The sequence below is a fragment of the Crocuta crocuta genome, unplaced genomic scaffold, assembly GCF_008692635.1.
Source record: "Crocuta crocuta isolate KB4526 unplaced genomic scaffold, BGI_CrCroc_1.0 scaffold30, whole genome shotgun sequence".
NCBI lineage: Eukaryota > Metazoa > Chordata > Mammalia > Carnivora > Hyaenidae > Crocuta > Crocuta crocuta.
The window spans coordinates 4,347,104-4,359,678 of NW_027528345.1; the positions used below are offsets into that span (position 1 = coordinate 4,347,104).

General features: G+C 34.8%; 2 long non-coding RNA genes and 1 pseudogene across 2 annotated transcripts in view; 1 reads left to right on the plus strand and 2 right to left on the minus strand.

Annotated features, from left to right (window-relative positions):
- Positions 1–12,575, plus strand: part of LOC144222845 (uncharacterized) — a 330,463-nt gene that overhangs the window by 298,187 nt on the left and 19,701 nt on the right. The gene's annotated exons all lie outside the window — the stretch shown is intronic.
- LOC144222847 (uncharacterized) overlaps positions 1–12,575 on the minus strand; it is a 102,064-nt gene that overhangs the window by 10,715 nt on the left and 78,774 nt on the right. The gene's annotated exons all lie outside the window — the stretch shown is intronic.
- LOC144222828 (serine/threonine-protein phosphatase 4 catalytic subunit pseudogene) lies at positions 7,785–10,971 on the minus strand (annotated as a pseudogene).

The window sequence follows — 12,575 nt, forward strand, 5'->3', positions numbered from 1 at the left end:
CCACAGAATTCTTGCTTGTATTGAAAGGTAAAGAGAGACTGGATCTATTTGAATACTGTCTTGTTTATGGGATGGAAAGTAGAAGGAGGCTGTATATTGATGCTGTATTTGTGTTTGCCAAAAAAGTACTCTAAAAATATCATATGTCTGTAGAAAATGTGTGTAGATTAAGAATTTTTCTTTGCATAGCTTGGCTGAAATTTTGTTAGAGTTTTGTGGTAGACTGTATGCTACATGAGTACTTTCTAAGCTTCTTTTCTAAGAAATGCAGTTTTAATTTAATATCAGAAGAATTTGCCAATCCTGGATGCCTCATGAGGTTTGGCAACATTGAAGTGGCATAACATTTTCCAAAGTGAATTTAAAGGGATTAGAGTTTGCTTTTCCTGATTCTTATCCTTCAGCAGATGATTTCTCAGAATAAGGCATTGTACAGAAAACTATGGTAGATCAGCTTAGCTAACACAAGTAGATTATTCACCTTGATTAATGTGTTAATATCCCTAAATGTAGTTGTTAACCTTTATTGTACATTGAAAACACCAGAGAAGCTTTTTAAAAATGCTGATTCCTGGGTACTTAGGTGGCTCAGTCGGTTAAGCATCCAACTCTTGATTTCAACTTACGTAATGATCTCATGGTTCATGGGTTCAAGTCCTATGTCAGGTTCTGTGTTGACAGTGAAGAGCTTGCTTGGGATTTTTTTCTGTTCCTTTCTCTCTGCTCCTCTTCAGCTCTCTCTCTCTCTCTCTCAAAATAAGAAAATAAACTAAAAATATTGATTCTTAGGCCTCATCTAGATCTAAATTCATCATTCTGGATTAGCACCTGGACATGGATAGTTTTGAAAAGCTCACATAATAATTCAATTTTGAATAATAATCAAGGTTGAGAACAATTGCCCTAAAGGATACCATGATGGATGAGTCAGTATTATTGGGGCCAAATTCTATTCTTATTCTGTTAAAGAAAAAGTTTGCTTCAGTAATTGGTGAAAGTAATATATGTGTTTACTACCTTTACTGTTGTATGTAAAACCCCAAACAAGTTGAGAAATAAAAATAAGCCATATAAATATGGCCATAAAAATTTTTGTTGAGTACGAATATGGACTAATGATATTATCCCAGTTTATCCTCACAATGTTAAGGAAGTCAACTTTTTATTTTGGTTTTAGAATTCTAGGCACTGAGATACAAATAGCTTTTGAAAATTGTCTATGGTCCTAATTTAAAAAGGCAGAGCCCTGGACTTTTTAGTTTGAGGTCTAGTATCTATTTATTTATTGAAAACTTAGCATCTTAAAGTCAATGCCTTCTCCCCACCGATACTTTTGACCCCAGTATATGACTCCATTTTTCCTCAGGCCACCTTCTCCACCAATACCTCTAGGCTCTAAATTAAAATTTAAGCTCAATCCCTTGCCAGGTTTTAGATTATCCATTATTTATTCTTGGTCTATTCTCTAACATTAGCTCCTTCTCCCATTGTTTCCCACTTGAATTTGTCATCTTTGAGTTACCCTTGGCTTTGAAAAGCAGCGTTGGGGCTGAATTGTTGGTTCTTGAATATGATTTGCGTTTGGCCTGACCTGGTATATCCCGTCTATAGCATACCTACTGCACACCGATCCCATCCGTGACCTTATTTGCTCCCCAAGTGACAACAGGGATAAGGCAGCTAAAATCTTAACATTTAAATGATATTATTTTCATATTCTAAATGAGATTTCCATTATATACAGGCACAGATTCAAATAAAATGGAATGAGGTAACAATTGATGATGAAGCTGAGATTACAAATTTCTGTGTTATGTTTCCATTCCATTTCTTACCCCTGCATAGGGCACATGCAAATACTGAAAACAGAGCAGGTTTGCCTCTGTCTTCCATAATTAATAGTGTATGGGGATTCATGTGTTCATTAATTCATTTGTGAAGGTGGTGTTTTTGAGGGTCACATAGCAGGTTAAAATTGCCTTAAGAACCTACCAGTATCTCAAAAAGCAAACACACTTCTATGGCTACTAACTAGGACAACTTTGCCTCACAGACAGACACCACTTGTCACAAATAGAGCAAGGAAATGTAGTTACATTAGCACAAGCAAATACCATTACTAGGAAATCATAACCATAACCAAGACAGCACCCCTTGCCAACATAGTTTACCAAAAGACAGAGTTTAATTAGCTTTTGGCAAGAGTCTACCCTTCTGCCTTCCTTTTGTCCAAAACATGTATCAAAATCATTTTTCTTTTTTTTCAATTTGAGTATAACAGACACACAATGTTAGATTAGGTGTAGCTGTACAACTTAGTGATTTGAAAAATCTATACATTATACTATACTCATCACAAGTATAGCTGTCGTCTGTCCTATTACATTGCTATTATATTTTCACTGACTATATTCCCTATGCTGTGCCTTTTACGTCCATGACACTCAGTCCATAACTAGACCTGTATCTCTTACCTCTTCATCCATTTTGCCCAACCGCTGACCCCCCTCCTCTCTGGCAACCATCCATTTGTTCTTTGTATTTATAGGCCTGATTCTGCCTCATGTTTGGTTATTCATTTGGTTTATTTTTTCAGATTCCACTTATGAATCATTTGGTAGTTTTCTTTCTCAGTCTGACTTATTCCACTAAATACCCTCTAGGTCCATCCATATTGTCTCAAATGGCACAGTCTCATTCTTTCTATGGCTGTACAACATTCCATTATATATATGTACCACATTTTCCTTTATCCATTCATCTATTGATGGATATTTAGGATACTTTTATATCTTGGCTATTGTAAATAATGCTGCAATAAACAAAGATGCATACATCTTTTCAAGTTGGTGTTTCTATTTTCTTTATGTAAATATCCAAAAATATAATTATTGAATCATATGGTATTTCTATTTTTAACTTCTTGAGGAGCTTCCATATTGTTTTCCACAGTGGCCGTACCAATTTACATTCCCATCAATAGAGCATGAGGGTTTCTTTTTCTTCATATACTTGCTATTTCTTGTCACTTTGATTTTAGCCATTCTAACAGGTGTGAGGTGATATCTTGTGGCTTTGATTTACATTTCCTGATGATGAGTGATGTTGAACATCTTTTCATGTGTCTGTTGGCTACTCTGTATGTCTTCCTTGGAAAAAATGTCTATTCATATCCTCTGCCCATTTTTAAATTGGATTTTTTATATTTTTTGGTGTTGAGTTGTCTAAGTTATTTATATATTTTGGATATTAGTTGCTTATCAGATATATCATTTGCAAATATCTTCTCCCATTCAGTACATTGGTCTTTTTATTTTGTTGATGGTTTCCTTTGCTGTGCAAAACTTTTTATTTTGATGTAATCTCAATAGCTGGATTTTGCTTTTGTTTCCCTTGCCTTAGGAGACATATTTAAAAAATGTTGCTACATCTAACATCATAAAAATGTCTGTATTCTCTTCTGGGATTTATATGGTTCCAGGTCTCATATTTAGGTCTTTAATCCATATTTAGTTTATCCTGTGTATGTTTTTAGAAAGTGGTTTAGTTTTCCTGGCACCATTTTTTGAAAAGACTGTCTTTTTCCCATTTTATATTTTTGTCTTTTTTGTCATAGATTAATTGACCATATAAATGTGAGTTTATTTTGGGGTTACTATTCTATTCTCTTGATATACGTGTCTATTATTGTGCCAATGCTATACTGTTTTCAGTACTACAGCTTTGTAGTGTATCTTGAAATTTGATATTGTGATTCCTCCAGGTTAGTTCTTCTTTGTCAGAATTGCTTTAGAGTCTTATGTGATTCCACATAAATTTTAGTATTATTTGTTCTAGTTTTGTAAAAATACTGTTCATATTTTGACAGGGCTTGCACTGAATCCATAGATTACTTTGGGCAATATGAACCTTTTTACAATGTTAATTCTTCTAATCCAGAAGCATAAAATTTCTATTTGTGTGATCTTCAGTTTCTTTCATCAGTGCTTCATAGTTTTCAAAGTACAAGTCTTTCAACTCTTTGGTTAGGTTTATTTCTAGGTATTTTATTCTTTTTGGTGCAATTGTAAGTAGTGGTGTTTTAAAAATTTCTTTTTCTGCTACTTAATTATTAGTGTATAACAATGCTGCCAATTTCTGGGTATTAATTTTGTTTCCTACCACTTTTCTAAATTCACATATTACTTCTAGGTTTTGGTGGAGTCTTCAGGATTTTCTGTATAGCAGCATGTCATCTGTAAATAGTGGGGGTTTAACTCCTTCTTTACCAATATGGATGCCTCATTTCTTTTTATTGTCAGATTGCTGTGGTTAGGCCTTCTAGTATTATGCTGAATTAAGTTGAAAGTGGTGAGTGGACATCCTTGTCTTGTTTCTGACCTTAGTGGGAATGTTCTCAGTTTTCACTAATGAGCATGATGTTAGCTATGGGTGTTTTATATATGACCTTTATTATGTTGAGGTTTTGATGGGAGAATATATATCTTGCCAGTTAAACTTAAAATCCTCCATTGGTAATCATTTTGCAAGTCACAAGTAGTGTATTGTTTTTTGAATTATGTGTATTACTCTGAAGTAAGTCTTTATGATGCCAAATATTGTGGTTATCTGAAAATAATTTTTTTTAATTTTTTTAATTTTTATTTTTGAGAGAGGGAGAGAGAGCATGAGCAAAGGAGGGGGAGAGAGAGAGAGAGGGAGACAGAGGATCCGAAGAGGGCTCTGTGCACAGAAAGCCCAATGTGGGGCTTGAACTCACATGATCTGTGATCATGACCTGAGCTAAAGTCAGATGCTTAACTGACTGAGACACTGAGGCGCCCCTCTGAAAATATTTTCAATTACTTGATCAATCCATATAAATAACCTGGACCAGGGAGGCAGTATAGATCTGTGAGTTTCAGCAGTCTTCTACAGCTTCTACACTCAAAGGATAATTTCATGCTTCTGCATTAAATGGTGTTATCGGTTTGTAGACAGTGTACAAAACCACTTCCCTAAAGCTAAGTTGTGTTGCTACTAACAAAATCAGAGCTGAGTTTTGTAAGTAGTTAATACAACATATTGATCCAACAGAAGTAGCCAGTTCTGTCACTATCAAAATGATTAGTTAATTTGTTAATAAAGCAAACTCACTATTGTTTGTGAAGCAGAAGAGATTGTCTTTTCATTTTCAACCAGGTGTTATTGGCAGGCTTTAAACACAGATGAAAGTGAAATGATGCAGACAAAAATCAAGGAGATACAATTAGAAAAAAATTCTTTGAAATTAATACCCTATTTTTATAGTGTTGAATTTGCCAAGAAAGAATATTTTTTTGTTTTAATTTTAATAGACTATATAATGTAGTAACAATTTCAAAGTCATTAGAAATATATATTTTTGATTTTGCATTTTCTAATCCATGTTCTTATATTCCTATGGTAAAATATTGTCTTCCAAAAGTTGGTTTTAGTTATAAAGATTTTTAAAAATATCCTTTATCTTCAATGTTCATCATATAAATTATCATTATACCAGACAATATTTAGTTTAAGAAGCATATATTTCCTTGTTAATACTCTGAAATAAGTTGCTTAGGCTCATTGCTCAACAAAATATCATTCATTATATAGTAAATTTTTTAGCAATTTGTTAATAATATTTGAGTCCAGATACTACCTCAGTGTTTTTTCCTAGCAATGGGTTCATTCACTTAAAACCAGAGAGATTCCAGTTTTTTACATCTATTCATCACAAAACTGCCTATTTTAGGTTTACCACAAAACAGACAGCAGTAATATTTTAAAAGCAGAGAAGAACAACCAGAAATACAGAGGCCTCAAAATGTTTCTTACAGAAGATGCTGGCAGTACGGAAAATTAAGTTAACCAGAAACTCAGCTTTCTTCCACAAGCACATAAAAAAAAATGAGTAGAAGATTTAAATTAAAAACACTTTAAAAATATAGGTGAACTAAAAAAAAAAAAAAGAAGCAGCAGCCAAATTTAAAAATCTAAGGCAAAAGTTAAGTACATTTGATTTTAGCTGCTTCCAAGAGAGTTGAGGCCTACTCTAGGTCTTGGGCACTAGAGTTTTAGTATTGCTAATATAAAATGTAATATTTTAATATGACTCTCATAGCATGTGGAGGCAGAAGCTGGAATTGAGTCTTCTATAGAAAACCCACCGCCTTATAGAGCTGTCCTGGCCCGAATAAGAAAATGGGAAAAATGCCACATAGCAATCAGGGTAAGAAGAAATACAGCTTTCTGTAAAAAGAGAAAATATAAGTCTCCTAGGAGAAATCAAAATTCCAGTTAAGAAGTGAGTCTAGGGTTGTCTTATTCCAAAGCTCTTATTCTTTGCTTTGGTTTATGCTGACTCTCCTTTCTCTGAATTGTCTCAATATTTATGCAGACCAATATAGTTTTTCTCTTGAATCCAGAACCAAAACTTAATGATTCTCTAGTTATAGACTATTTTTATAACATATTTACACATGTCACCGTACCTGCCTTGTTAAACTCCTTTTTCTTATTTTTTTTTTTCTTTTTTTGGGGGCAGGGGTAGGTAAAGTTATGGTATATCTCCTATTTTTTTCTGTAATTATTTTCTAACATAGATCTCAAAGTTCTGCAAACTAGTGAACATCACTAAAGCAGCAAAAACTTCAGCTCCCTACCTCAAAGCTAAATTAAGCCAGAAACTGAATCCCATTAGGTCACAGTGTATGCTCCAGGGCAGAATTTCATTGATTCTCACCAAAACTGCACTTGAGCTAAAAGGCATCATCATAATCACAAAGCCTCCTAACCCAGAGAATGCTACAACTTGAGAAAGGATGCAGGTGGATATGAATATTGGATTTTGGTATCGAAGTTACCTTAAGAGCAATACTTGTGCTTTTAAAAATGGGCAGTTGGAGATCAACTTGTTGCTCATCTAATTCTGACACACATCTTGATTGACCAATATTGTACCACATAGGCAGAGTCATCTGTAAAACTATACATTTAAATCTGTATTAAAAGTAATGAGATTAGTCATTCTTTTTTATTGTGCACACATTTCCATGAACTACAAACATGAGAATGTCATATATGGCCACCAAATTTGGGTGAAGAGGTAAAGTTCATTGGAGGTGGGCACTGGAACGGACTCTAGGGTGGCATCTATGAGTTGATAGAAGCCTTGTAGACATCCTCTTTTTTCATCTCTACTAACCAGCACCACTTCCCACCGGGGTTTATCATGAAGCTAATGAATGAACTACGTATCCCCAAGTGCAACATAAATATTAAATAAATTTATCTGATAGACTGAGATATAACAGAGTTTATGGGAATTAACTCTGGAGTAGTTTACCATCTAGGGAACCTTAAAGCAGGGACCTTGATCAGACAGAAGTATGAAATAGAAGAGTGTATTCTAAATTGTAGTCATCAGAGTCACATTTTCATGATTCTCCATATTTAAATAACTCCTGAACTATTATTTAATATTTTCCTTTAAATCTACTCATTAAAAATCAATACATTTTTTTCCTCAAAATTTTATATAAAATCAAAATAAAGGGGGGGGATGGAAACTTAATGGTTCAAGGGGCAGAAACAAGAGGAACATGGAGCTAGGCTCCAAGCTTTTCCAGAAAAATTCCTCCTTCTTGAAGTGTCCTCTTTGAAAATGAGACAGAGTTACTGACAGTCCCCCAGCGCCAATGCCCTGCCTCATTTTGGAGACAAGGTCAGAATCACAGTGGTCTGCGGACCAGAAGGGCTGGAGCAGGACAGCAGTCAAAGGGTTACAAGAAGTAGTTATCCATAAGCTTCTTAGAGGGGATGCCACATATCTCTTGGGGGATAGCCTGGAAGATGATGAAATCTTTCTAGAGATGCTCATCCAACTCCCAGATGGCTGTCACATTCCTAGAATGGTAGAAACAGCACAGTGAGCAAAGTTTTCTTGAAGTGCCACCTGTAACCTTTCCTCACCATTTGGTGGGCACAGCAGATCAGACCAACATCTTTGGTTGCATGTTACTGTGAAATAGGTACACAGCCCCAGGGGCTGTCTTCAGGGTCTGGTGGCCCCCTCATGAGGCACCTCTTGCTTTCAGTCAATCATCTGAATCTGGTCTAGGGTCTGGATGGAGGGAGAGTGTACCGGTGCATGCAAAAGATTGCCATCAATGATGGTCGACAGACTGATGTAGTCAAAAGATCTCAGGGCAGCAGTACCATGTGGTCACTAAGTCATATTTGCACAGGCACTCAGCAAAGAAGCCATAGACTTGGGGGATCTGGTAGCTCTATTGGTTCCCCAGGATTTTGGTGATGTGGTCATTATATTAAACATTAAGCACCAGCAGCAGGAGAAATGTTTCAATGCCTAGAAACCATGATCCATAAAGTCTCCTCTGGAAAGGTCGTTGATCTCAGGGACTTATCACCTGCACTGAACAGTTCCTTGAAGTCATAGAATTGTCCATGGATGTCACCATGTACTATGACTGGCAACTCCACCTTTTGTATGTTGGTCTCCTTTACCAAGATTTCTCCTGCCTTACTGTGAAGGACTCCTTGACTTCACTTTCCTGGATGATTTTGTAGCATGGCAGTTGCTCCCACTGCTCATTAAGGTAGCTGACCTTCACCCTAGCCCCAGAGCTCTGGCCCCCACCCCTGCACGGGTGAGCCAGCACACTCCACTGTGTGAGACTCTGGCGCTGGCTCTCTGGCTCTCTCCCTTCTGCTTCCTTCTACTTGGCTCCTTGTCCTGCTGCTTAACTTTCCATCCTGTATCTTTTTGTAGCTTTTCTCCATCCTTACCTCTAGTCTTCCTTACTCTGTCTCTCTTGATTTCCATTCATTTCTTCTTCAGATTTTGACTATGTCTTCTTTCAATCTTTTTTTCAGTGGGGTGGTTCTGTTATTAGTCCACATTCATTGTCCTACATTCTATACCTTGATCCTCAAGTTATTTCCCCCACCAAAAATAACTAACTCTCTAAAAACTGTTTACAGATGTCTACCTACATAGGAATGCTATATTTAATGAGAATATTATAAGTAATACAAAATATAGTAATATAATAAGTGATAGGAACGTGTTATGCATTCTATCAAAGCCAGCACTATGTAGAATTATATTCCTTGAAAAATGGTTTCATGGAAGTAACCAGAAAAGAAGAAATGTGTAGACAATCTTAAGTGGGTAATAAGGCAATAAAATTATATTAAGAAATAAGAATATAAAGGATGAAACTCTGTTCTATATTATTATCTTTTGAATTTAAATATAGATATTGAGTTCCTCTGAAAATAAATGATGGAATGGAAATTTTCCTTTCATTTGAGTTAATGAACTTGGCCATATTTTTCAAAGAATGTTAAAAATAAAAAGTAAGACACACTGTTCTTTTCATTAATTACTAATTTGTAAGGGAAGAGTGTCTAATAGGTAATTCAAAATTTCAGAGAATTTAAATTGATTCTGAAAAGTTATTTTGTGACTGTTATGATTAACTTTTTCAACAGGGTATATGTGTGCATGTATGTGTGTCTATCATTTGCAATCTTCTGGACCAGAAGAGGGCACCTATCATTTGTCTAGGGTGGTCTACATTCAGTGTCAATAAATGTTGACAAAATTTATGGTAGTCAACTACAGACAAAACAATTCTATAAATTCTGATAGTAACACGTTTCATGTACTTTAACTTGCAAGTTAGATAGACAGATTCCTGAAAGACTATTCTTAAAATGACAAAATCATCTATGCAGACTCTAGAAAAGGTGTTAAAAAGCTGAGTTAAGGGAAGGAAAAGGTGAGAACAATTATCTATCTTTAGAGCATAACAAATAATCATGATGTAAATGAGGTTCCTTAGATATGGAATAAATTAGCACCCAACTTTACAAAATAGCTTGAGTGCTCACTTCGGCAGCCCATATACAAAATAGCTTGAAAGCAAACTGCCCTCATAACATCAGAAGTAAGAGAAGATGAACACATCTCTTTGCTTTGCTGTCTTGGTCAGATCTGAGTGTGCAAAGATGAAAAAGATTGATGGTGGTTAGATCCTAAGTTTGTTTTTCCATCTTCCTTTCATATACTAACTTCATGGGAAAGTGTCAATATGGATTGATCTTTTGTCACTAGTGTGTTTTCTCTTTACTTCCCTGCCTGGAGAAGACTTCATTCTTTGATACGCTATCCCACTCCAGCAAAAGAACAATCTAACCAAAGTCTAATAATTCTGCAGTATATAGGAATACGTGTTTGTTTTAAAGGATTCTTCCTAACCTGCCAGAAAACATTTCTCATGAAAGACAATGTTTCTACCAGGTTGAGTATATGTGCTTTTCTAGACAATTAATACAAATTTAAGGAGCTTTCTGGAGTTTGGAATTCCATGAATATTTGTGATTTGGGCAAAGAAACAAAGTTTGTCTGGTTCAAATATGAAGATGTGATTAACTTCAGAGGACTTGGCGACATTTTCAATGTGCACATCAAGGATTAGGAGATACAGAAGATAGGAAGCAAATCCCAAAGAGAGAACAATTATGGTTTGCTAAACACTGCATAAGATAGAGGTTTTTATGCTGTTTATATATCTCTGTTAGGATATGGAGCTCACATAAAGTCATAAAATGTCCTGTGATGAATTAATAATAAGTGCTGTGTGGGTGTAAGGAAGTCATTTTAAAAGTATCATCTTGCAAGAAGCTAAGTTTTTAATTATCAGCGATGAGAAAGAATAGTGACAAAGTTACCACATTCACTATTAGGCAAATGTTAATTTTAACAAGTTTGAAATATTTTGCATTTGATATCTAAAGCCAGACTAGATGCAGACATTTATATAAGGAGATTAGAGTCAAAGGCAGGGACATCTATTATTTTTGGCACTGGAATGTTATAGTCCCCAAATTTAAGCTGATTTTATAATATTGAATATGCATTACATACCTGGCAGTGAACATGTAGTAATTTAATAAAGTGCCATTTCATTATAGATACCTATTACTAGAGTTAAATTTCCCATGGAGTTTTGAACAAACACCTTTCTCTAATATTACTTCTTGCCCTTTCTTAGAGGATTAAAGATATTGTAATGTGTAATCTGATTCTGTTGGAGTATATGAGCCTACTGTCACTTGTTTCAAACTTTGATATGTAGTAGTTTAAACTTTTTACTATAATTTTGATGCTCATAATAAATTCATAGTTGAATTTCTGTGTAGCAAAAATTTCCATTATTCTTTGACACTAGCTTCCTGCTCAGTGTTGTAGCTGATAACCCAGAATACTCTACTTTATTTTAGTTTTTACACTTATTTTTTCTTTTTGAATGGCTGTATGATCTGACAGCATATGAATATATCACATATTACTTATCTATTTGTATTTAGATATTTTTATTTTCCCCAGCTTTACTGAGATATAACTAACATGTAGTATTGTATAGGTTGAAGGTGTACAGTGTGTTGAATTTATATATTTATATATTATACAATGATTATCACCACAGTGTTAGCTAACAACTCCATCATGTTTCATAATTACTATTTCTTTTTGTGGTGGTAACATTTAAGATGTACTCTCTTAAATACATAATACAATATTGTGAATTATGGTTCTCATGCTGTACATGAGATGCCCAGAACTTATTCACCTTATAACCAGACATTTGTGTCCTTTTATGAACATCTTCCCATTTCCCTCTACCCTTCTGTAACAACCTTCTACTGACCCTATTTCTTTGAGTTCATGGTCTTAGATTCCACATATAAGTAATACCATACAGTATTTGTCTTTCTCTGATTTATTTCATTTAGCATAATACCCATCCACATTGTTACACATGATCTTTCTCATGGGCTGAATAATATTCCATCATATCTCTATTTGTACATAGATAGACATTTTATCTATCTGTTGAAGGTGAGTGGTAGGGAAATTTCAGAGAGAATACAGTAAAAATTACAACAAGGCCCTCTGTGTCTGAACATTTAAAAGTATGCTAGAAATGTAGGGGGTTATAAATATTTCCATTCTCAGTAGGAAATCTTCATTTAGATTCAGGATTTGTAAGCTCTGTTTCTCCTTGTGCATTTTGTTTTTTGTGTTAAAGTAATCTCCACATCCAACATGAGGCTCGAACTCACAACCCCAAGATCAAGAGTCACATCCTCCACTGACTGAGCCAACCAGGTGCCCCTCATTGTTCATTTTATTGATTTTTAAGTGGCTCACAGTTAAACTTTCTTCAGGAATTTGGAATTTTCTTTAGTACTTCTTACCTAATTATCAGGCTGCCTATTATTGAGACATGTAGTAGCTCCAGAATTTTCTACAAAGTGTGTATGAAAGTATGGGTTTTGAGGACAAATGATATAATTAAGTATATAGGAATTCTCAGGATATTGCATTGTTCATTGAAGAATTTCAGGATTTCTTTAAAATGTGTTCGAAACTATTATCTAATTTTACCACCAAATAATGAATGTCAACCTTTTGTTGTTATTGTTAATGGGGAAGTTGGTAGTAAAAAGGTTGGATGGGAGGAGTGTAGCAAATGTACACA